The 26,711-nt window shown below is 43.0% G+C and overlaps 1 protein-coding gene across 9 annotated transcripts in view; it reads left to right on the plus strand.

Moving 5' to 3' along the window:
* RIMS2 (regulating synaptic membrane exocytosis 2) overlaps positions 1-26,711 on the plus strand; it is a 982,185-nt gene that overhangs the window by 512,189 nt on the left and 443,285 nt on the right. The gene's annotated exons all lie outside the window — the stretch shown is intronic.

The following is a 26,711-nucleotide window of genomic DNA, read 5'->3' on the forward strand; positions in this document are numbered from 1 at the left end:
CTCGTGTGTGGGCTTCAGCGGACTTTTTCAGCGTGCAGTCTGGCGGACTAAGTATTTCGGAATTTCCGTAATATTGTCCGTCCAACTTTGGTTTCAGCGGACAGTCCGCTCGTGAGTAGGCTAGTTGGACGGACTAAGTATGGCGCATGCTCAGAAAGGATTTACACGGCGGAAGGTTGCATTGCTGTGTATTGGACGTCGTATTTCTAGTCCCGTCGTACGTGCCGTACACGTCATCGTGCAAGCTTTCAACGGACTGTTTGTGTATCCGTGTGTGGTCAAGTCCGTTCATTCGAAAGTAGGACGGACTGTCCGTCGGATTGTCTGACGGACTTAGTTGGCCAGACAGTCCGCCCGTGTGTACGCGGCTTAAGGCTGGATTCACATCTAGATATTTTTTGTGCTTTTTGCATTTTGCAGATTTGCCCTACAGAACGTGTTCCATAGGAAACCATGTTAAATGGACTGAAGTGCAAATCTGCAAAATGGAATAAGGCTGTAACATAGCAAAATGTGGAAAAGGTGCAAATACTTTCGGATGCACTGTAGATTAACCACTAGAGAAAGCTCTGTATTTGACTTGCTCACCTTCTCAGTTTGTTCACACCACTTGCAGTCCAGTGCGCTTTTGTTCTGCATCAAAAATGCAAGGAAAATAGGTTATATGGTTTCCAATGGCATAGTTCACACCAGTGCAGTCAGTTCCAGGGCAAAGGGTAGAACATGCATTTTTCCTGCACTGGATTGTACTGGAACTCAGTAAAACACATCAAAAACACACTGGAACACACAAGAATGCATCATAAACACATAAAAAATGCACTGGACCCTAGTATAGTGAAAAAACACAGGAAAAAAATAATAAAAAAAGCACCTGGAATGCATCCGGAAACTCATCAAATACGCACCAAAAACAAGTAGTGTGCATGCAGAAACGCATCCGGATTGTGTTTTTGTGGTGTGAACTGACCCTAAAAGGGCCCATGTCATAAATCTTGCTATCCTATCTTACAGTAGCTGTGCATAGGGGCTGTTACAAGCTCTGTTGCTCCCTTTCGCATCTTACAGATGTGTAGAAATCCCAAAATAGCAGCTGCTGAAACTAATACTAGACATCTGATTTTACCATCTTTCAATTTACTTTCCTTCATTGCCCCTTCACCTTTGTCTTCACCCAATAAACAAAAAAATAGGGGTTGTAAACCTTAATCCTATGCATTAAGGTAAAAAACACCTGGCAATGACTGGCCCCCTAGCCCCCTTACTTACCTGAGCCCCATATTTCCCTAGGTGGGGACACACTCTCACTCTCTCCATGGGGTCCAAGCTCTTGATTGGATAGATTGTTAGCAGCACAGCCATTGGCTCCCGCTGCTGTCAATCAGGTCCATTGACGCGGGCGCCGGGGGGTCGGGGGTGAGTCTGGCATTTGTGTCTATGGTTGCAAATGCTGGAATGAAAACCGCTCCCTCAACGTAACTTTCCTGGGAGAGCACTTCTCCTAGGGGGTTATCTGATGTGGGGAGAAGCCACAAGAGCTGCCGGGGGACCCCAGAAGAGGACAATCTGGGCCGCTCTGTGCAAAATGAGCTGCACAGTGGAGGTAAGTATGACATGTTTGTTATTTAAAAAAAATAAAAAACGAGGGTTACAAGGATGTTGATTTTTACAGTGAGTTTTCACAGCTGTTATCCAGGGATTGCTAGACTTCTGTGACAACCTCTGTACGGAGCCTATGTGTGCGGGCACAGAAGCCCATTCATTTGTATTGTCCCCAAAAGCCTTCTGAATCATCAGAATCGTTTCTGCAGAGGAATGTTCGAGCTTTACCCAGAATTTGATGTAAATTTGTTGCTTTACTTACTCGGTCATTTTAAATGAGATGCCCACACAGTACACATGCTCACTCAGTGGCATCTAGCTGACTAAGGCTGGATTCACACCTATGTATTTTTAGTGCTTTTTGCATTTTTCAGATTTGCACTGCAGTCCACTTAACATGGTTTCCTATGGAACACGTTCTGTAGTGCAAATCTGCAAATTGCAAAAAGCACTAAAAATGCATAGGTGTGAATCCAGCCTAATACAGTGAAGTCGTCACGCATTACGCATTCCAGTCCATTCTCCTTGGCTGCCAGGTTACACCGATGTCCCGCAAACAGTTCTTGTTATATGAACAAAGGCTGGACTTTTTCTGGACAGACCTTGTATATCGGCCACATAGGGAGTGATAAAACTATTTGCATCAAACCAATCTCTTATCTACATAAAAATCAATTGATGAAACCACGCCTGAAGAGTGAAACAAAGTCTTTATAGAAGCTTGAATCGCAAAATGTATTCAGTTAAGCCTAGTACATACTAGGCCAAATGCCGGGTGACATCAGCCGGTTCAATAGAAACCAGCCGACATTTGGTCCGTGTGTCCGACAGAAGCCGGGTCATGACTGAAAAAGGTCCACTGATGACTCCTGATCAGCGCTGTCTGCCAATGGCTGAGAACGCTGAGCGGAGTGTTCTGGGGAGGGCGCCCCCTGGTACCCCCCCAGAACACAATAACACAGCAGGGGCGATCACTGTACTAACATAACTGTACTAACACAAATTGTTAGTACAGGGGCTCCGAACTAAGCTGCCATTTTTTTGTTTTTTTTATTCAACTCGCTGTGTTGAACGAAAAAAAACTAGTGGTGTGTACAAGGTTTTAACCAGCAGAAGATATTGCCTACATTTTTACTTTCCTAAGAAGATTCATAGAAAAAGACTTGCAGTACTCACCAACTACGTAAACTCCCCTTTGAAGTAAATCTGCCATGGCCTGTATACAGCAATCTAAACAAAGGCACCCATATTGTGGCATGACAGATCCTTCCTCAAGGGCTGCCCAAGGCTTCCCACCCAAGATACACCCAGAAGCATTATAGATTGTATCTCCAAACATTAATAGTAATTGTCCTAAATTTATTTTCATCATTATTATTCTAGTATTATTAGTTTAGTTTTGTCATTTTTATTATCTAGCATTTTCTTATCCCTAATTTAACAACAGATTTAAATGTTAATAAAGTTATGAGCTTAGAATTTTTCTTGTGATGATATTGTGGCTTTATTTACCTGATAATTAGTTATTATATACTGTATGTGTTGTACCAAGAAAGCCCGGATTTTCCCAGTTTAGTGACTGATGAGATAAGGTATTTGGCTGAGGCTGCTCATATATATTTTTTTTTTTCATATTCCTGGAGGGCATCTTTTATTATTTATTGTGGGGTTAATTTTGAGTGATTTTATGGCTTAGAGGTTTGTATTATCATATGTGTAATGGAAAATAGCTTTGTATGCAGGCTGTATAAGGAAGCTGCACGATTCTGGATAAAATCAGAATCACCATTTTTTTTTTTTGCTTAGAATAAAGATCACTATTCTTGGCGTAACATCATCTTTCACATTATACAAAAAAATCGGGCAAACTTTACTGTTTCCTTTTTTTTTTTTTTTTATTAATTGAAGTGTATTTTCCCCCCAAAAATTGCCTATGAAAGACCGCTGCACAAATACAGCGTGGCATAAAATATTGCAATGACCGCCATTTTATTCTCCAGGGTCTGTGCTAAAAAAATATATATATATATATATATATATATATATATATATATATATATATATATATATATATATATATATAATGTTTTGGAGTTCTAAGTAATTTTCTAGCAAAAAATACCGATTTTTAACTTGTAAGCAACAAGTGTCAGAAAAAGGCTTATGCCCCTGTACACACGATCGGCCAGCAAAAGACCAATGAGAGCTTTTGGTTGGAAAATGCGACCGTGTGCATGCTCCATCAGACTTTTCCTGGCCAAATTTCAGCCAGCAAATGATTAAGAGCAGGTTCTCAATTTTTCGGTCGGAAAAATTCCGATCATCTGTACCAATTCCGACACGCAAAATTCCTACGCATGCTTGGAAACAATTCGGAGGATGCTCGGAAGCATTGAACTTAATTTTCTCGACTCATCGTAGTTTTGTACGTCACCGCGTTCTTGACGGTCGAAAGTTCAGCGAACGTTTGTGTGACCGTGTGTATGCAATCCAAGCTTGAGTGGAATTGTGTCAGAAAAATCATCCAAGTTTTTTCCGACGGAAAATCCGCTCGTGTGTACGGGGCATAAGTCTTTAAAGAGGAACTGCAGTCTGCGCACATAATTTGTAATAAAAACACCTATGCCATTCTGAAGCTTCTCTCCAACCACTTTGCATATTGTCATGTGCATGATGTGATTAGTCTAGGCTTTTTACCAGACAAACATGAAGTGGGCTGTATAAGGTATTTACTGGCAGAAAAAAAATGTTTTACTATCCAAAGTTAAAACAACAATGGCAGAAGATTTAATAGATGGAAAGTTCAAAAAATTACTGAAGGTCCGTTTTAAACTGCCCTCATCTACAGACAAAAGTTCATTCCTTTAATCTAAAAGAACCGAATGATACAATGTTTCTTTTTATCTCAGCTCTGAGCAATGTTGTTATAAACAGCTGACAGCTCTGAGCAGAGAACTACTCTGCACTTGTTACATGAATCGTGGAAATGCCGGATTAGGATTGTGAGGGGGGGTTAAATCAAGATTGCGATTTTTTTAACGATTAATCATGCAGCTATTGATACTGTCCATTAATCAAATTGAGACATCATTTAGATGGCCAGGTGTGCCAAGTAAAGCCATTTGCAGTCAAAAATTAGAATGATTGGGTGGTCTGATCTGCTAGGTGTGGACAATTTAACTTCTTGCATTGCTACTGGTTTCTTGATAAATTTGTTTTACAGTACAGATAATTCTGTGGGAGGGATGCTCAACTTCATAAATATTCTGCTAAACTATGTGTACAGTACAAATATAAATGTAGCCACAGTGCCAGAAATGTATATTTATTGCTTTTAGTAGTCACTTGACTGTTACAATCCTCTTTCCATTGCAACTACCAGCAGCCCTTATGGCTTTTTTAGCTCTTTTACTACTAAAGACTCTTTGCTGCTTTACCCTATGGGGCTTGTGCAATAACACATAAGCACTATGCAGTATAGTAGCACCATGAGCCCAGAGCGGTGCAATGATGCACTCCCCTCAGTGGGCGGGTCATTGACATCCTGGGCACACAGGAATAGGATTAAATATAGTGGTCATCATTTTAGGGTTTGTTAACCCATTCATATAAGACTGTGCCAGCCCCTCTATTAGAGGCTGGCACAGCACACTATGTGAGTAGTTTTCAAAAAACGAGCATTCTAAATACCGAATTTGAGGTGTCTTCAGGTCGGTCACATTAGGAGACAGACACAGAGAGGGAGATGACAGGCAGGAAGGAGGGGGAAGAGAGGGGAGCAGAGGGGAGAGCAGCGTATGATGCAGGGACATACTCTGACCACGGTGGTCAGGGCTGAACCATCCTGATTTTCGTGGTCAGTATAGAGAGTGGATACAGGAAGGCAGGTTCAGGGAGGTTTTTTTTACAGTTTAGAGGGGGCAGATTGCACAACATAAGCACTTGCTTATGCTTTAAGGGACCAGGATATGTATATTTTTTTTTGGGGGGGGGGGGGTAACAAACACTTTAACCTGGAAAATATTTATTTTAAAAACTGCTAAAAAAAACATATTTTTAGTGTCTTTGGTTAAAGTGGAGTTGGGCAAAAAGTTGTGACCCTAAAGATAGTTTGTTTTCTGAAGACCTTGAGAGATACAGGAAATTAGGTTGATTCAATGTAGAGGGTGTTTACTCAAAACTGGCTGGTCTTAACGCTTTAATTAAAGTTCCTTTAATTTTTCTTTTCTGCTTTTGTCTTAAGCCCCATACACACTATCAGTTTTTCTGCTGAGTTTTTCCTTCAGATTTACCAAAACCATATAATATGAGGTCAAACCTTAGGTGTTTCAATGTGTATGCAATCAGCCTGGCCCTTCTACTACATGGTTTTGGTAAATCTGAAGGAAAAACTCAGCAGAAAAACTGATAGTGTGTATGGGGCTGATACTTCCCTACTAAAGCCGCGTACACACGGGCGGATTGTATGGCCTACTTAGTCCGCCGAAACACATTTCAGCGGACAGTCCGCTCGTGTGTGGGCTTCAGCGGACTTTTTCAGCGTGCAGTCTGGCGTACTAAGTATTTCGGAATTTCCGTAATACTGTCCGTCATACTTTGGTTTCAGCGGACAATCCGCTCGTGAGTAGGCTAGTTCGACGGACTAAGAATGGCGCATGCTCAGAAAGGATTTACACGGCGGAAGGTTGCATTGCTGTGTATTGGACTTCCTATTTCTAGTCCCGTCGTACGTGCTGTACACGTCATCGCGCAAGCTTTCGACGGACTGTTTGTGCATCCGTGTGTGGTCAAGTCCGTTCATTCGAAAGTATGACGGACTGTCCGTCGGATTGTATGACGGACTAAGTAGGCCATACAGTCCGCCCGTGTGTACGCGGCTTAACATGCATCAATAGCTCAAAGTCCAAAATGAAGCGTAACAGATCTTCAGGATAGAATCAACCTAGCACATTGTGTAACATTACTAATGAAGTTTCTGTAATTGTGTCTCTTGACCAGATGGAATATAATCAGACATGCATATGGCAGCAGTCATAGCAGCCAATGGCTCTGACCTGTACAGTGTCATGTATAGAACATACACTGATCAGCCATAACCTTATGGCCACTGATGGGTAAAGTGAATAACATTGATTATTTTATCACAATGGCACCTGAAATTGGATGGGATATGTTAGGCAGCAAGTGAACGTGTTGTCCCTGAAGTTAATGTTTTGAAAACAGAAAAAAATAGTTAAAGGGGTTGTAAAGGTTTGTTTTTTTATTTTATAAATAGGTTCCTTTAAGCTAGTGCATTGTTGGTTCACATACCTTTTTCATTTGGTTTCCCTTCTAAATGTTTTTTTCTTAGTTTTCTTTGTCTGAATTTCTCACTTCCTGTTCCTCCTCAGTAAGCTGTTCAGTAAGCTGTTCTGGCTGACTAAACACCGCTCGGATGATGGTGTGAAGTTTACTGAGGAGAAACAGGAAGTGAGAAATTCAGAAAAAGAAAAAAAACATTTATAAGGGAAATCGAAGGAAAGGTAAGTGAACCAACAATGCACTACCTTAAAGGAACCTATTTAGAAAATAAAAAAACAAAGCTTTACAACCCCTTTAAGTGTAAGGATTTGAGCAGCTTTGACAAAACTGCAGGTCTTGTGGGTTGCTCTCTGTCTGAAGTTGTCAGGACCTATCAAAAATGGTCCAAGAAAAGAAAACAGGTGAACCGGTGACAGGGCCTTGGGTGACCAAGGCTCAGTGATACAGGCGGGGGGTGAATGCTGGCCTGCATTGTCTGATCCAATAGAATAGTTACTGTAGTTTCAATTGCTGAAAAAAGTTAATGCTGGTTCAGATAGAAAGGTTTCAGAGCACACAGTGCATTGCAGTTTGTTATGTATGGAGCTGTGCAGACAGGTTAGGGTCCCCATGCTGACCCGTGTCCACAACAAAAAGTGCCTACAATGGGCATGTAAGCATCAGAACTAGACTATGGAGGAATGGAAGAAAATGGCCTGGTCTGAATGGTTTGAGGAACATAACAATGAGTTTTGGGTGTTGACTTTGCCGCCACATTCTCCAGATCTCAATCCAATCAAGTATTTGTGGGATGTGCTGGAAAAACAAGTCTGATCCATGGAGGCCCCATAGATCTGCTACTGATGGCTCAGTGCCGGACACCACAGCACACCTTCAGAGGTCTAGTGGAGTCCATGCCCCGATATGGTGGGTGGTCATATTCTATGTATTTTCATGGTAAAATGTGCAGACTGGGAGGACAGCAGCTTTCGTATTTACAGACTCCTTTCTATGACTCTTTGCTATATGTAGAGTTGTAGGAACCACCAGTCCTGTCAATATCTGTTGGTGGATTTTTTCTCTTGCTGTACAAGCAGGGGAACCAGACAGCTGAGAATGGCAGTAGATTAGCAGTCCTCGGGTTTTGCAGGGAACCAGCCCACGGATATCTGCGAAGAGCAGAAAGTATTTCTCGTTCACCAAGACATCTTGTGCCCCACTTGTGTCTGTTCTAATTTGTGTATTCCAGTTCAGGCAAATGCTGACTTGGGGCTACAAAGCTGTATATCTGCCTTGTCATCCTTCATTTTCTATGCAATTATGTTCTGTGATTTCAATGGGTATGGTAAATATACTGTATACAAACAAGGATCTGTATGTTAACCATTTGCCGACCGCTCTATTGCAGATTTACTGCTACAGGGCGGCCATTCTGTGCAGAATCACACATGATTCTGCACTTTTGGGTGGGGGGTGGGCACGCACACGCGCTGCTTCTGCTGTGATTAGTCACAGGAGAAGCCAAACAGCAAGTGCTGGCCAATGGATGTCCGCCGGCCGGGGGGATCGGGATAGTATAAATTTCTCATCTGAAGATCAACAAAATTGTATGCACTTATTGAACTGATACAACAAAATGCTTTCAATGTTAGATTTAACCTTTTGCTGACCACACAACGCCCAGCCATTACACGTATGCATCCATGGAGACCATAGGTTGTGTGCCCAAGGGCATGCTCACTGGATGCACCTAGCACACCACCTGCTCCCTTCTCACAGGATTTGATTGACGGCAGCAGGAGCCAATGGCGTCCTGTGAGGAGAGAGAGCAGCACTGCTGCTCTCAGGCACACCTCTAGATCGAGATCCGGCTCAGGTAAGTAATTGGAGGGGAGCTGGCCATGTGAGTTTTTTTACCTTAATGCCAAAAATGCGTTAAAGTAAAAAAAAACATAAACTTTTATAACCACTTTAACAAACCAATAGGGAGTAAATAAGAGAATTTCATTGTTAGGGTTTACACTTTAATATGAGGATTGCATTTACTGGAGACTTCCTTTTCTGGCTGTGCACAACAGCAATAACACAATGAAATTGCCTTATGTCAGATTAGAGCAAATCAAAGTGCATTGTAACTAATACTGTAGCTAAATAGCCGCTATGTTTTCCAGAACCCACAGAAGCAGGATTTTATAACACAGCTTCATTTCCTGTTACGGGCTCAATACTTTGCGGTGTGTTGTTTTTTCTTATGAACAATACAGCCAAAAAAAAAAAGTCAGACACAGTTTAATACAGTAACTTGCTATTTTATCATTGATTGTTTCATTTTTCTTCATAATCTCCACTAATATTAAAAATAATAATTAAATTATTACACTGGTGAGAGCTGCTATTGTCCTCAGTATGATTCCACCAAAGACTTCATGTGTATGTTCTGCCTGGGTCCTTCCAGGTGTGCTGCATTCCATCCATAGTTCAAAAATATACTGGCACGCAAAACTGCTTTTACCTAAAGTGATTTTTGGTATGCATGTGAGGATGTGTCAGAGGAATAGGCAGAGAGTGTCTCAAATGTGTCATTGACATTAAAGAAGAAGTAAACCCTGATGGGTTTTACTTCCTCTTTGTCTACCTGCAAAGGTAAAGCATATTGGGCTACTATGCATCGCATAGTAGCCCATTATGTGTCACTTACCTGACACAGGAGCCAGCGATGTCACCGCTGTCCCCTGTAGTCCGGAGCGTCCATCTTCTTCCGGGTATAGCTGCTCCGGCCACTCACCGCGCCAGAGCAACGATGACGTCACTCACGGGAGTGCACATGGGAGCCACCACTAACAGCATATGCGCCATAGACAGCTGTGCCTGTCTTTTAGTAAATATCTCCTAAACCGGTGTAGGTTTAGGAGATATTTTTTGGACCTACATGTAAGCCTTAATCTAGGCTTACCTGTAGGTCAAAGTGGTTTGTAAGGCCGCGTACACACGCGGGGACTGTTCGCTCAACTTTGTCCGCTGAACAGTGTTTCGGCGGACAGTCCGCTCGTGTGTGGGCTTTCAGCGGACAGTTTCAGCGGACAGGCTTGTTCGTCAAACTAAGTCTCGCGCATGCTCAGAAAGAATTTACACGCCGAAGGTTGCATTGCAGTGTATAGGACGTCGTTTTCTAGTCCCGTCGTACGTGCCGTTCACGTCATCGCGCACGGTTTCAGCAGACTGTTCGTTCGTCGTGTGTGGGCAAGTCCGTCCATGCTAATTTTGAGCGGACTGTCCGCTGAAACTGTTTGACGGACAAAGTTGAGCGAACAGTCCCCACGTGTGTACGCGGCCTAAGGGTTTACAACCACTTTAAGTTGGTAAGTCTTCTGTGTTTTTGGTTGGTGCTGTAACATTTATCTGGTGAGCAAGTCAACAGGTGCTGTGGGTTCCTGATGGATCATGAGGCCCAGGGAAGATGTTGGTCTGGTTGTTGACTGGACAGCTGGTGCATAGCTATCGCCATTCTCACATCACTTTTTCAGTTGCTTGTTGTAGGGGGCATCGGGTACCTGTCTTCTCTAAGGAAAGGGTAATGAGTTTATTCCACAACAATGCTTTTTAATGCAAACCTCAAAGCCATTGCAGTTGTGTACAGTAAGGGAAAAAAGTATTTGATCCCCTGCCGAATTTGTACGCTTGCCCACTCACAAAGAAATAGGGGTGCAACGGATCAAAAAACTCACGGATCGGATCGTTCCTCGGATCAGAGTCACGGATCAGATCATTTTTCGGATCAGCAAATAATAATTGAATTTGCAAAAATCTGTGAAAATTCCACCACCATATAGTCCCCACTGTAATATCCACAATCTCCCCCACTGTAATATTGGCTGAGCATGGCTGGGTATGGGTGAGCATGGCTGGGTAAGGCAGAGTATTGGCTGGGTATGGCAGGGTTATGGCAGAGTATTGGCGGGGTTTGGCTGGGTACTGCAGAGTATTGGCAGGGTACTGCAGAGTATAGACAGAGTATTGGCAGGGTATTGCAGACTGAGTATTGGCAGGGTACTGCAGAGTATTGGCAGGGTATTGAGGGATGGCTGCGACTGCAATTGTCACAGAGCAGCACTGTGGGCACTACAGATGCAGCCCACAGCACTGCTTCCATCTGATCTCTTCCCTCCACTGTACAGATCTGTACACGGAGGGGAGAGAGGAACCGGCGTCATGACAACGCCGGTTTGTTTACAAGTTATTCGCTCTGTCATTTGACGGAGCGATCACATTAGGTGTAGAAAGATGGCCGCCGCTTCGGAGCTAGGCCGAAGCCGCGGCCTTTCCTAAGGCTGAAACCGCGGAGCGCGGCGTGTGCCGATCCGAGCGGGGTGACCCGTTCGGATCACGGATCAGTGATGATCCGTTGCACCCCTACAAAGAAATGATCAGTCTATAATTTTAATGGTAGTGTTATTTTAACAGTGAGAGACAGAATAACAACACACATATCCAGAAAAATGCATTTCAAAAAAGTTATAAATTGATTTGCATTTTAATGAGTGAAATAAGTATTTGATCCCCTATCAATCAGCAAGATTTCAGGCTCCCAGCTGTCTTCTATACCGGTAAGGAGCTGAGATTAGGAGCACTCTCTTAAATGGAGTGCTCCTAGTCTTAGCTTGTTATCTGTATAAAAGACAACAGTCCACAGAAGCAATCAATCAGTTTCCAATCTCCACTATGGCCAAGTCCAAAGAGCTGTTCAAGGATGTCAGGGACAAGATTGTAGACCTACACAAGGCTGGCATGAGCTATAAGACCATCGCCAAGCAGCTGGTGAGAGGGTTGTGCGACTATTTGCAAATGGAAGAAACATAAACTAACTGTCAACATCCCTCAGTCTGGGGCTCCATGAAAGATCTCACCTCATGGAGTTTCAATGATCATGAGAACGGCGAGGAATCAGCCAAGAACTGATCTCAGGGCAGCTGGGACCATAGTCACCAAGAAAACAATTGGTGACACACTACGCCATGAAGGACTGAAATCCTTCAGTGCCCGCAAGGTCCCCCTGCTCAAGAAAGCACATGTACAGGCCCGTCTGAAGTTTGCTAATGAACATCTGAATGATTCAGCGGAGAACTGGGTGAAAGTGTTGGTCAAATGAGACCAAAATTGAGCTCTTTGGCATCAACTCAACTTGCTGTGTTTGGAGGAGGAGGAATGCTGCCTATGACCCCAAAAACACCATCCCCACTGTCAAACATGGGGGTGGAAAGATTATGCTTTGGGGGTGTCTTTCTGCTAAGGGGACAGGACAACTTCACTGGATCAAAGGGACGATGGAGGGGGCCATGTACTGTCAAATCTTGGGTGAGAACCTTCATCCCTCAGCCAAGGCAGGGTCATGGATGGGTATTCCAGCATGACAAGGATCTGAAACACATGGCCAAGGCAACAAAAGAGTGGTTCAAGAAGAAACAGTGACCTACCCAGTCTCCAGACCTTAATCCCATCGAAAATATGTGGAGGGAGCAGAAGGTTCGAGTTACCAAACATCACCTTCGAAACTTTAATGACTTGGAGAGGATCTGCAAAGAGGAGTGGGACAAAATTCCTCCTGATATGTTGGCAAACCTTGTGGACAACTACATGAAACGTCTGACCTCTGTGATTGCCAACAATGGTACTAAGAGTACTAAGTAAGTACTAAGGGTACTTAGTGGCCAACAAGGCCACTAAGTACTAAGTCATATTTTGCGAAAGGGTCAAATACTTATTTCACTCATTAAAATGCAAATCAATTTATAACTTTTTTTGAAATGCGTTTTTTTTGGATTTCTTGTTGTTATGCTGTCTCTCGCTGTTAAAATAAACCTTCCATGAAAATTATAGACCAATCATTTATTTGCCAGTGGGAAAATGTACAAAATCAGCAGGGGATCATATACTTTTTTCCCTTACTGTAAGTCAAAAGCAGAGCTCTGTAAAGCCACATAAGTGTGACCATTTGTCACTCTGATCAGAGCCTACTGTTAACATTTAGAGTTGATTCTTGTTGCTTCAATGCAAGTTCCAAAGGTAAAGTTTAAAAAACACTCCAGGTATGCTAGTGTTAGGTAAGAGTACTGTAATTCCTGTAAGAACTGGAAGCAACTGAGGCTGTTTGTTGAGAGGAAGTCCTTGAAAGAAGTCAGGCCTCTAGAGGTACCGCCACATTTAAATCTGTGGGGATGTGTTGCACACACCAGCATGGAGGAAGATTTCAGGCCCGAGGATGTAAACCTGGGAGGAGGCCACTGATGTCAATTTAAGTTAGAGTTGCTTGGCTGTAACCAGCTTAAGCTTGATTGATAAGCCAGCTTTCTTGGGTCTTTCATAAGCTCTGGTTATTGCTTGCTTCTGCTTGCTACAGGGAAGACAGGGAAGTGTGCCTGGTAATAGTGTGAGAGGCGGTAATAATCTAAATAATAAATATTAGTATTCTACTTGGTCATCCACTAGGAGGTTTATTGCCAATGGAACAGGTTGAAAGAGAGTATAGATATTCAGGAAAAACCTTGGGAAATCAGTCTCCCCTGGACCAGTTGTTTGGTCCTCTTATGCCGTGTACACACGACCGGACTTTTTGACAGCAAGGGTCCGACGGAACGAGTCCGTCGGACAATTTGATTTTGTGTGGGCTCTATCGGACCTTTGCTTGCCAAAAATACGGCGGACTTTAGAAATAGAACATGTTTTAAATTTTTCCAACGGAACTCCGCCGGACCGAGAAATCCATTCGTGTGTATGCTAGTCCGACGGACAAAAAACGACGCTAGGGCAGCTATTGGCTACTGGCTATGAACTTCCTTATTCTAGTCCAGTCATACGTCATCACGTTCGAATCCGTCGGACTTTGGTGTTATTGTGTGTGGCCAAGTCCGTTCATTGGGAAAGTCCGTCGGAACTCCGCCGAAAGTCCTTCGGAAAGACCGTCGGACCTAGTCCCTCGAAAAGTCCAGTCGTGTGTACGTGGCATAAGACCTGCTGGATTAAGAGTGTGACAATATGATTGAGCAAAGGCCCAGGTTTGAAGCATAGAGCAAGGGGTTCAAAGCACTATAAACGAATATTAGTAAAGGTAGGCTACCAGAGAAACTGGGTATAAATTGATCCTCCACTGATGTGTGTTGACCTCTTCCCAAATTGAAGTTGGTAGCTGACCCATCCAGTACCTAGCAACCAGGAGGTTAATTCACTGAATCCTGGGTTGGTCTTAATGTCCACTATCTGTGGAGGCTGCAAGTACTTCTTGTCCATCTTCTGGAGTCTGCTACGGCCATGAGTGTCCTGTGCCTCAACTCCCTCTCCCTGGAGTTTCAATTGGAGCTAAATTTGTGTTTTTTCTGAAAAGTGACTGTACACATTACTCCACTAGTGCCAAAAATCAGACCCCTTGGTGAAATGCTAGCCCACACTGCCTCATGTGCCTTTGGGAGTCAGGGGGGTGCTATACATATGAGACAACACTTGGGTGGGAAGTGGTTGGTTTAGCTTAGATTAAGCTAGGGTGAGAGGGTCAATGTACTTTTTTTAAAATGCACTCATGCTGACCAGATGGTCCTATGAATCTAATATTAAACAATGTATTTCTATACTGGAGATTGTCTCAGAAATAGCACACATAAAGAAAAATACCTAAACAAATTTGCTTTCAGGTATTTTCCCTCAATTCCTGTGAGCATGCTCATTTCAACAAATAACCATAAATCTCCCTATACCAGATGAGGCCTCTACGATTAAGCCCCTAAAAAGGCGAAACGCGTCCGAGGAGTTCTCTACAGATGGATAACAGGAGCTGAAGCCATTTTTTACCCATCTCATTCTCATTTATGCAACAGAGAGTCGTTGTCTGTATGTAGTACGGCCAAAATTTTGTTGAAATAGAAAATTTTTGTTTGACTTGATTGATTGCTACCAGGTTCAGGGTGTGGCTGGGCTGTACAAACTCTCTCTCATGGTCCAGTGTGTTTTAACAGAGGACTCAGAAGTGATACATGAATCAGAAAAACACAGACATGGGTATAGATGATACGAGCAGCTATAGGAATTTATTTAGGGAAAAAGCTAGGTGTATTCTGTGAATGCCAAGGTAGCAGGTAGGTGTGTTTAAACTTAGGTGTACTGAAGTAGAGTGTAACTTATGATTGGATCTCCCTGAGATATGGTATTAACATCTTGCAATAAGTGATATACTGTGATATATACGGAGCCATAGAAGGGAATAACCAGACATGATAGAGTTCTGTACGATTTTAGTTAACAAAATGATGTAACTGGCTCATTGTGCCATACCACACCACCTAATAAATAGGCCTCGGCCGCGTGACATCGGCATGATTTATTGGAAGGCCACGACAGTCTGCAGTGGTAGAAGTGAAAGAGCGCAAGTCTTAAGGGAAATGGGTATTGCTCTAGAACAGAACAACATCAGCACCGCTGGTTTTAAACAGCGCCAAGCTTAGATTAATACAGGCTATTTTTCTAGCCAAGATGTATGGTGTTCTACAGGATCTACATAAACACACCATAGATCTGTCAGAAATCATTATGAATGTGTCACCTGGGCATCTGGGGACCGTTTACTATAGATGCTGCTGTGATGAACCTTTGAATGAAAATGAGCACTGATGCCTTGTTAAAAGGGTTGCAGCAGCTTCTGTCATTAAATATTTGGAAAGTCTGTTCAGATAGTAATAAGGCATCACACATGCTAGAGAACGTCAAAGCACAATTCAACTTTAGACTAAGGTATTTAAATTGGTAAACAGGCAGGATTTTTAATGCAGAAGAGACATGCTTTGTCTGCATTAAAGCTACTTACCTGCCTGTCCACCCCAGTACAGTGAGCCTCGCACATGCAGCTTACTGTATAACTTCGGCAATGCGGAATCTAACTGAACTGCACATGTGTGGGAGGGATGTTATCTCCGCCTGGCTAATGAAAACAGCCAGCTATCGAGAACTGGAAGCCGGCTATCCAAAGATGTCAGCAGCCAGGTGGGGACACTGCATCACTGGAGCTGAAGTGAGCATAGTTCCGGTTTCAAGCCTAACCAAACCCATTGATTTACCAGTTTCAAAACAACAGTTACATTACCGGCTCATGCTGGGACTGTAAAGCCCCATACACACTATCAGATTTTCTGCTATTTTTTTCCTTCAGATTTACCAAAACCATGTAGTGCAAGGACCTGCCTAATTGCATACAAATTGAAACTCCTAAGGTTTGACCTCATATTATATGGTTTTGGTAAATCTGAAGGAAAAAATCAGCAGAGAATCTGATAGTGTGTATGGGGCTTTACTGTCACATTGGATGTGCTCTCAACCGAACTGTAAAACCATCAAAAGCTGGTGTCATAACTTATCACATATGCAGCATCATGACTGTTGAAGATCAAATAGAGGCCAAGACGGCAGCTTCCTTGGCTGAAAATGATAGGAGGGCTTAGTTCTGCTTTAATTAATTAACTAAACCTATCAATTGAATGGTTTCAAAAAACAATGCCTGGATTGCTAACTGTGACATATACTTATGCTCTTGAACAAACTGTCAAACTATCAAATGGCTGAAAAGGATAGGAGGGTTTAGGAAGGGGCCATCCCCAAACTGTTCCCACAAAGTTGGGAGCATGAAATTGTCCAAAATGCCTCGGTATGCTGACGCCTTAAGAGTTCCCTTCACTGGAACTAAGGGGCCAAATCCAACTCCTGAAAAACAACCCCCACACCATAATCCTCCCTTCACCAAATGATTTGGACCAGTGGACAAAGCAAGGTCCATAAAGACATGGATGAGTGAGTTTGGGGTGGAGGAACTTGACTTTGTGGACAGCCTTCCAAGAAGAGTATGTCAACTTAATACTGGGATGCTCATTAACGTTCATGTGCGTGTAAAGGCACCCCAATACTTTTGGTAATATGGTGTATATACAGTGTTTGTATGTATGTTTATATATATATATATATATATATATATATATATAGATATATACTCTTGATAAAGCTCAGTCCATATTTTTTCTTGAGAAAGATGGACTGAGCTTCATCGAATTCTTGCCAATAAAAACATTACCGTTTTTGATTTTCCTCCTCTGCAAGACCCACGAGTGCCTCTAAACCAGTTTTGGATTTATATGGATTTCTTTGTGGGTGAGCACCTGGGCATTTACTTCAAGCATAGAGTGGCATGGCTACCCTTTCAACATATATATACTTAGATAGCTCACGAATAATATGCTATAGTTTTTAATTGGAGCGTTTTATCACGCTCAGCCAAGGTCTCTTTGCTATGCTTAGTTGGCATTTTATGCTGTTCTCCTTCCATAGGTTTAGCTCCTATTTTTTTCTGATTCTTGGTGAGAACCGCTCCGTACCGAATGGGAAATCTTCCCTTAAAGAAGAGCTATATGCTTCCACCTTGAAACATTACTTCTTGTCAATTTTTCTCCTTTTCGCCACCTCATTTATCTTGAGTGTACTGCAGAGAATTCTGCTGCTGATGGTGATGGATACACTTTAATGAAAGTCCTTCAAGGAAGTAACAGTTTATCTGTTCGGTCGGAAATTCTGTGGGCCCCCTCTCTGCATATTTATAAATGGCGATAAGTGTGGGGTTAGTAAATGGAAATATCCATCAAAGAAGGAAAATGACCGACAAAGCATTAAAACTGCTACGTAGGGTCTGACATTTATAACGCCTTACATTGGTCTACTGTATGAGAAGAATCTGCTGGTTTAGCACATGATATAAATAGAAATCATGCAGTTCTGTTAGGAGACACAGAAACCGATATGAGCATAGAGGGTATATATATATATATACAGGATATCTACACACACACCGTATATATAGTGGTATATTAATTGTAAATGTTGCATTGGGAGGTATCTAAACCCAGGAACACATAAACACAAAGTAAAATATATTGCAGCTTAGTAGTCCTTAGATGTGGTAGCAGCATTCATTTTCTTATTCAGGATGCACTTGGCCGAAACCGAAATTGACGGTTTAAAAAAAAATATATTTTTTTTTATAAATAATTGTATTATATTTTACTTTTTAATTAATATCATAAATTTAAATGAATATGAATTTATTGTCTCCCATTATTGACGTCTTTTGAAGCGGTATTAAAAATCCTGCTTGCCGCATTTTTGGTGCATATTTGGTCAGTTAGAAAAATGCACCAAAAACCCGCCTCCCATTGAAATGCATTGAAAACAGCAAGAACGCATCACAAATGCACCCATTTCGCATTTTTGATGCAGTTTTTGAATCACACGAGCAATTAAAAACACACCAATTGGTTAAATGTACTGAGTGCTGCAACACACTAAAAAGAGCATAAAAAGTGCAATGTGCAACATATTTTTTTATAAATAACAGAGCCACCAAATTAATAAATAAATAAGCCCATAATATGATATCAAAAACTCCCCAGATGAATAGATGTGTATTCCTCCACCGAGTGAAAAATATTTAATCTTCTGTGACACACCGTAAGTGGTACCAGATAGTAGGGACCGCCTATCACTAGGATGGTCAAACAAGCAAGCAGAATAACCTCTGTGGGGTAATGGGGGAAAGCCCTTGAAGATAGTTAAAACAGCAGGTAAATCCTTAACTATAGCCTCCACTCACAGGGGTCTCTCCAGATCATCCAAAGAAGTTTCATAGGGAGAAAGAAAGCTCCAATAGTTTAATACATTCATTCAACAGTTTTATTAAAGAAAAAAAGGCAAATGGCTACTTACAAGGTTAAAAAATCATATGCGCAAATATAAAATCCTTTTGCCGGCAAACAAACACCCATCCTTCCGGGATCACATGGGGTGTGATGGCGTCAGCGCGTAGCACCGCCCAACATGTTTTGTCACACTTGACGTCTTCCTGGGGCACAGACAATTGACAAGACTTGTAAAGAAGGGGTGCTGACATCACATGTTTATAAACGCATGCTGGTGGGAGGGGCTTCTGCTCAATGTAATAATTGTGAGCATTGTGAAGAGCCAGCGAGAGGTGGCAGGGGGTTACAAAAAGTGCTTTAGCAAGCGTCATTCAGTTATGATTTACCTCTACTCACCTGACATGACATGGCAGAATATGTTAGAACGTTGCTTTATCTCAACCTCACATAGCGAATGCTTTGGCGCCCAACTGGAGCATTAAATGAAGCTTTCACTGTATTGCACGATACGCTGACATGCATGATATTTGTTATGCTTAAGATTTCAGGAAGCGCATAGTGAAATGAACAAAGCGTACCCAGCAAGAAGGAGCGGGATTGAAAATGATTCTGGAATAATGGGATTGTCTTGCATCTTATTCACTTGGCTGTCTTCCTGACACCGCCGCCATGGGTAAACGGGAGTTGTCGGTCTATGGTTTCACTGCCGCATATGACATGTTTGTGTGCACATCCAGCCTTGTATTAGTCAAAATATTTGGATGAAAGGAAGGTTTCACTTGGTATGGAAAGCTTTGTAAATGTATTCTTGGCATCTATACTCACTCTAGGGATTTTCCTTGAGGATGCCAAGAATCATGTACTCCTGCGAAACTTGTGTATCTCTGCAGAATGAAGTGCTGAATTACCGGATTTGTTGCAATAAACTGCCCAGATTTGAACAGATTTGAACAGTTCCATTTAGTACACCTCCATTGGGACTAGACTTCACACCTAATTTCTGTTAAACAATACTTTTCTGTTTTATTTCCTCCTTCCTTTGAGGGCTCTGCATTGTGGGTACGGTGCAATGAAAAATGTCCAGCTTGCGGAATATTTGATGTTTCCAGCGAAACACATGTTAGAGTTCAATAGTAGACCATGTAAATTACAACTAAAATGCACAACATGCATACAACATACTACGTCTTAATGCATAGAGAGGATGAGGGCCTAATGTTGGCCACACATAGCTAATAGCAAGAACAATAGTTGCTGAGATTTCAACCTATGATCAAGTAACTAGACTTTTAAAATAGAATTGCAAGTGGATGAAATCTAGTAACTTTGAAATTACTGGTCAATACCTTGTATTTTTTTTTATAAAATAGAGCTCCATGATTCTGGATAAAATGAGAATCACTTTTTTTTTTTGGTTTAGAAAAAAAATCACGATTCCCGGCGTAACATCATCTTTTACATTATACAAAAAATTGGGCTAACTTTACTGTTTAGTTTTTTTTTTTAATTCATTAAAGTTTAATATTTTCCCCAAAAATTGCTTTTGAAAGACAGCTGTGCAAATACAGTGTGACATAAAATATTGCAACGACCGCCATTGTATTCTCTAGGCCAGGGGTCTCAAGCTGTTGTGAACCTACAATTCCCATCTTGCCTCTGTCTGTGGGAGTCATGCTTGTAGCTGTCAGCCTTGCAATGCCTCATGGGACTTGTAGCTTCGCAACAGCTTGAGGGCCACCAGTTTGAGACCCCTGCTCTAGGATCTTTGCTAAAAAAAAGACCTGGAGTTTGGTGATCTCCCACTCTGACACATCGGCTAGTCGTTTTACTGGTCTGGGGATTAGAAATCCCCTGAGCTTAATCTCCTAAACATACCCCATAAAGGTACTTATAGGAAGCATTGTAATTGGTCAGTGCCATCACATGGGCGCGCTGACCAATCAACACCCGCATAGCACATCCTGTCAGCGCTGAACAGGAGGAGAGAAAGCCGCAGGGATTTCAAATCCCCAGACCGGTAAAGCGGCGACATGTCGGAACGGGTGATCACGGGACCAGGTGCGATGGGGAAGGGGTCCAGTGTAAGTTCACCTTACAGATTTTCTATAAAGGTGAACTTACATTTTACCTTGTAAGCAACAAGTGTCAGAAAAAGGTTTAGTCTTTAAGTGGTTAAACTGCCCTCATTTGTAGACTGATGTTCATCCCTTTGAACTATTCCAGGGGTCAGCAACCCCCGGCAAGCGTGCCAGACGTGGATCGCAGACACATTTAGGACGAGGCAATAGTGGGACACCTCTAACACATCAGGAAAAGCCGGCCAGCTACACAGAAGGGAGCGCGGTTGGCTCTTTTTCACTTTAATCTCCTGCTGCCGCTGGTCCCACCCACCTCACTCAGCCTGCCTGCAGCCGACAATGCAACTGTGTTGAGGATGGCTGTATGTAGTGGGTTGTGCACCCCCAGCCCTCCATGGATGCTGTGGCTGGGTCGGTGAGCTTCTCCCCCAATCCTCAGTGTGTTTCTGGCTGTTGCAGCTCTGACCTATGCAATCCTCAGATCGGAAAGGCAACACAGCTGCAACAGCAGAAACACACTGTGAGGATTGGGGTTGTGTCTGGAAAATAATCTCAGCTGTGTGCAGTGTAGGGAGGAACTGCTCTGATAAGTGCCCTGCCAGCAGTCACCCCTTTCTCTAGCTTGCTGACCCCCCTTTGCTCTGCCCTACTACCCCATCCTATGCCCTGCTGATCCTGCTCTGTGCTCTGCTGATGCCATTCTATGCCCTGCTGACACCATGCTATACCCTGCTGACTCTGGCCTCTGCCCTGCTGACCCCATCTTCTGCCTCAGTGACCCCATCCTCTGCTCCACTGACTCCATCCTCTGCCCCATTGACCCCGTCCTCTGCTCAGTTGACACCCTCCTCTGCCCCGCTGACCTTGTCCTCTGCCCTATGGACTCTGCCTTCTGCCTCGCTGACCTTGTCCTCTGCCCCACTGACCTTGTCCTCTGCCCCACTGACCTTGTCCTCTGCCCCACTGACCTTGTCCTCTGCCCCACTGACCCTGTCCTCTGCCCAGTTTCCCCCTTCCCTATGCCCCGCTGACCCTGTCCTCTTTCCTGCTGACCACATCCACCTCCCTACTGACCCCTGTACTATGCCTTGCCGACCCTGTACACTGCCCTACTGAACCCTGTTTTCTTCCCTGCTGAACCCTATTCTCCACCCTACAGGTTTCTGCCTAACCTCCAATTCTTTGTCCTGCTGGCCTCTGTACACTGCTCTAAAAATCCTACAAACTGCTGACCATATCCTCTGCCCTACTGACCTCCCATCCTCTGCCCACCATAATTTTTTACTGCACCTTCACATCAGACAGGCTAGATCTGGTCCTAGTGCTGAGTTGGATGCACCAAGCTGCCTGCTCTCATTTTGCACTGGTAATTAACCAGCTACTGGGAACTGCAAATTTAGAGGTGTGGGAAATTGAACTGATCTGAGGTGTGAAGGTGCAGGAATTGGGCTGATCTGAGGTGTGAAGGTGCAGGAATTGGGCTGATCTGAGGTGTGAAGGTGCAGGAATGGTGGCTGATTTGAGGTGTGAAGGTACAAGAACTGGGGTGAAGATGCAGGAATTGGGGTAATCTGAGGGGTAAATGTGCAGGAATTGGTCGTTTACATTTATTTATAAGAATTTCCTTTTTGCGACTGAATGTGAAGTTGAAATTTTTTTCGTTTCGTAGCTGGCATTGTGTTATTTTTTTTTTATTAGAATGTTTTTTTAGCACATTATGCTCAAAATGTTGCCTACCCCTGATCTATTCTAAAAGAACCAAATACAATGTTTCTCTTTATCGCTCAGCGCTGAGCAATGTTGTGATAAACTTTGCCGGCTGCCTTTTTTTTTTGGCAGCTCTGAGCAGAGAAGCTCAGCACTTGTTTCATGAATCGTGGAAATGCTGGATTAAGATGGTGAGGAGGGTTGAATCGATATCGTGATTTTTTAACGATTAATCATACAGCTCTACCATAATGCCGCGTACACACGATCGGACATTCCGACAACAAAATCCTGGATTTATTTCCGACGGATGTTGTCTCAAACTTGTCTTGCATACACACGGTCGCACAAATGTTGTCGGGAATTCCAAGCGCCAAGAACGTTGTGCCGTACAACACGTACGACGAGCCGAGTTCAATGGGCAGTGCGGCCCTTCTGCTTGATTCCGAGCACGCGTGGACTTTTGTGTGTCGGAATTGTGTACACACGATCGGAATTTCCGACAACAACTTTTTTTGTCCAGAAATTTGAGAACCAGCTCTCAAATTTTTGTTGTTGGAAAATCCAAAAGAAAATGTCCGATGGAGCCCACACACGGCAACAAGCTCACTTAGAACATTTGTTGTCGGAAATTCCAACCGTGTGTACACGGCATAAATGTTTTTTAAAAGATTCTTTAGCTTAAAGTGGATATTTACCCATTTTTTCAAGGTCCTCTCTCATGTCCCCATCACCCTCTTCCTTACACGTAATCACCCAAAAAATATTTGAAAAGTAAAAAAATGAATTGCCTGAGTTTTCTTTTTTTTCTGCTTCCTAGGCCTTGGTAAGGATGGCATCCCAGCAGACCCCTCTCTCCCCATCTATGTGCAGACATGACACGTGTCTTTACCAGTTTCCTGGCAGAAATTAGATGGCATGTTTGCGCATGTGCAACGTCTTTTTTTGGGGGTGTGTGTGGGGGGGGGGGGGGCAGTAGGCAGAGTGAAGTTCCTCTTTAAAGAGTATATGTTGCCAAAACCTTTTATTTTAGTTTTGGATAGATCACATGTGTCTCATTGGGGCCTATTCCCTTCGCTCTCTGTCCTGGAAGTGCAACAGAAAGTGAAAATCCTATAACGGCTTTTTTCAACCCCTTTAACATGGAGGAACATTTGAAAATAACTTTCAGGCCTCAGAGAACCCCTAATAATAATGTATAGCTCCACTTGATGGTATGTTAGCGTGAACAGTACCTTTTAGATATAACAATAAGTAAATGAATAAGCATTAATTAAATTAATTTCAGTAATAATAATAATGAAATGAAAGACATAATTATAATATTAACAGCAAAAAAATAAACCCACACACTGAAATTTGTAGTGTTTCCTCACAATGGTGATCAGTAGAAAGTACCCCCAACACACTGAAGGTCAGTGAAATGCCCCCTTACATTGGTGGTCAATGAAATTATTTAACCTTTAGATGTGGTCAATGGAAACAAAGCCCATTATATTTGTGGTCATGGGAAAAATGCTCCTTACCATTTTGGTCAGTGGAAAAAATGCTCCTTACCATTTTGGTCAGTGGGAATAATACCCCATAGAGACAGCTATAAAGCAAGTTGGTGTCCATGGTTAGTTATCTAAAGGGCAGAAATGGCTCAGTGCCCAAGGAACCATTTCTCACCTTTGAAAAAATTCTATGGTTCCAATGGATCCCTGGTTGAGAAAGGCTGCCCTAAAAAAGAGAGAAAAATTCCTCTTTGTTGTAACTGGAAGAAGTATCCACATAAATGTTTTCTTATTTTTTTTTAGTAACATTTGTAAAATTATCTATTTTCCTTCACCCCATTATGCTGCCCTTGTGTCCGCATACTAGAAATAGGTGTGATCACAGATTGGGGAGGTTTGAATCCATGTTTGAAAGACCGAATTTCTTTACATATCTGCTTCAGGATTGTAAAAGTTTAAATAAAGGAATTATGAGCCTGGTCAGTATTGGTCGCCTAAGGCCCTTTTCACACTGTCGGACTGTTCAGGTCCGTCTGTCAGTTTTGACGGCGGACCTGAACGGGCGCTCCATGCTGGTCTATGGAACGACGGATGTCAGTGGTGACATGTCCGCTGACATCCGACCTGGTTCAATCCGCCAAAAGCAGACAGATGGCCCTACATTCGGATCCGTCACTGGCGGATCGGGTGAGATCTGATGTAAATGGACATGGTGTCCGTTTTCATCCGATCTCTCCATAGAATCCAGCGGCGCTCGACAAGCCCCTCCCCACTCAGTGAGCAGAGAGGGACCTGTCATCCTCCGGCTCAGCGGAGATCAACAGAGAGATCTCCCGCTGAGCCAGCAGACTCTGTGCAAGCGGATCCGCCTTGTCTGAATGAGGTCTAAGACCATCGCTTAGGACAGTCCCAAATCTGTTTCCCCTCTGCCCTCCTTACCCTCTACCATCCCCTCTTCCATCTTTTTCCCCTCTCTCTTTTTTTCTTTCTTTTGGGGTCTCTAGCCCCTAATTTCCCTTCTCTTTTTTCTTTATGTGGGTTGTACTTAGGACGCGATGCACACAATTTTGTATCCTTTGATTCACATTATGACCTCTTGGTCTTCCCATTCATTTGTTTACATGTTCTTTTGTCTGGCCATATTCAGCACCTTGACATGTTTAGTGTTCTGTGAAATTTCCTTTTGTAGCCCCAGCCTGGGCATATTTGGTGCTCACCCTGTTATATAATGAAAACCTAATAAAAATGATTAAATCAGAAAAAAAGAATGCAAAAATTCAGGACTCCCATTACTGCTTTAGTAAAAGCTTGAAATAACCGTTTCCTTCATGCCATGTATGTGAACCTTTCAATAGCATTAAATGCACTCCGATGTTCTTTCTAAGTGAATTCATGGCGTCATGTAAACATATGTAACCAATGTTGTATAAGGCAGGTGTGCGAACAATAGAAGGGACACAAATCAATGTTTTCCATACACAGCTGACATATGAATCATCCTGAAAAATCATTGAACTTCCACACTTTCCTGCCTCACCTGTATATAATTGAGCATGTTATCTGGGTCCCATCTTGTGTTTGTAGCTCTTCACCTAAGCCACCCTTCGTAACAATAGAGACATTCCATTAGCATGCTAGCCAAATTATACTGGGCTGTTAAAGAGTGGGTCTAGGCAACAAGTAAACCCAGTGTAGTGGTAATTCTATCTAGGCATCATCGTCGTTGCTGTTAGAATATGAAATTCTCTCAATTTATCTTTAAAACAAGTTTCACACATCCTCTTGCAGCCTGGCTCATCAGCCTTTTCACAGTGCTTTTTGGTGGGACTGCAGTGTCTTTTCACACGATTCTTTGAAGGCAACCTTTTTGATGGGGCAATGCTCCATTCCTGAGAACACTTAATCAGTGCAAACTTAGATTATCATGCTACTTTGCCATTTTTGAGAAAGATATTTAAAGTAGAAGTTCAGGTAAACAGCCTCTGTCCAGAATAAAGTCAGTTGGCAGGCACAGGCCACTGCTTTCCCCAAGGGCCTTTGCAGTATGGGCATTTATTAATGTATGTACTGCCAACAGCATAGATGTAGTCTGCAGCCTCTCCCTGTAGCATATCAGCTCTAGTAAAAGTACCAGACATTGGCGTACTGTGTGCACCAGGAAGCACATGACTCCAACATGGAGCTCCATGGAGCTTGGTGGAAGCAGCACTGCAATAAGACAATTTAGCAGTAAAAGGCCCGCACTCTTCCTCTTCATTCCCAACTTGTTGCATCCCTGCTATGCCTCCACAATACTCTTCTGTTGCATAAGCCGCACCATCTGTGGACTCCATTGGCCTCCAGTGAAAGTCTCACAAGGGGTTTAAGAGGCTTAGGATACAGCACATCAAGCAGGAAAGAGGGTCATGGGGCCACACTAAGGAGAGTAAAGCAAAGGCTTGAACCACTGCAGAGTACCCCTATACCCACCCTGCCATCTCATTCCCAAGGCAGGTGTCTCTTCTGAAACTGCTTGAGTGGAAGAACAAAATGGACCCCCATTCCCAGCATCCTAATTACAACTTGGTAAAACGGCTGGCTTCTGCTTCCATTCCAGGTTGCTGAATTAGCCCCCTTCTGAAAGTTTATGGATTGTGCTACATCACAGTGGCAAATACCCAGCTGCTTTATAATTTTGCTCTCTATCAGTGTGTGGAATGTAAAGTGTCTGTGTGGTTGGACAGTTAGTGTTAATGGGGGGATCCCTCCCGTACAGCTATTCAGTTCTTCTGGTGGGGGTTGGGAGGGGCACAAGGAGCCATCCCTGAGGGGAATGGGCACAATGATTAAAGCTG

The sequence above is a fragment of the Lithobates pipiens genome, unplaced genomic scaffold, assembly GCF_037356315.1.
Source record: "Lithobates pipiens isolate NorthernLeopardFrog02 unplaced genomic scaffold, aLitPip1_a1.2 Scaffold_19, whole genome shotgun sequence".
NCBI classification, from domain to species: domain Eukaryota; kingdom Metazoa; phylum Chordata; class Amphibia; order Anura; family Ranidae; genus Lithobates; species Lithobates pipiens.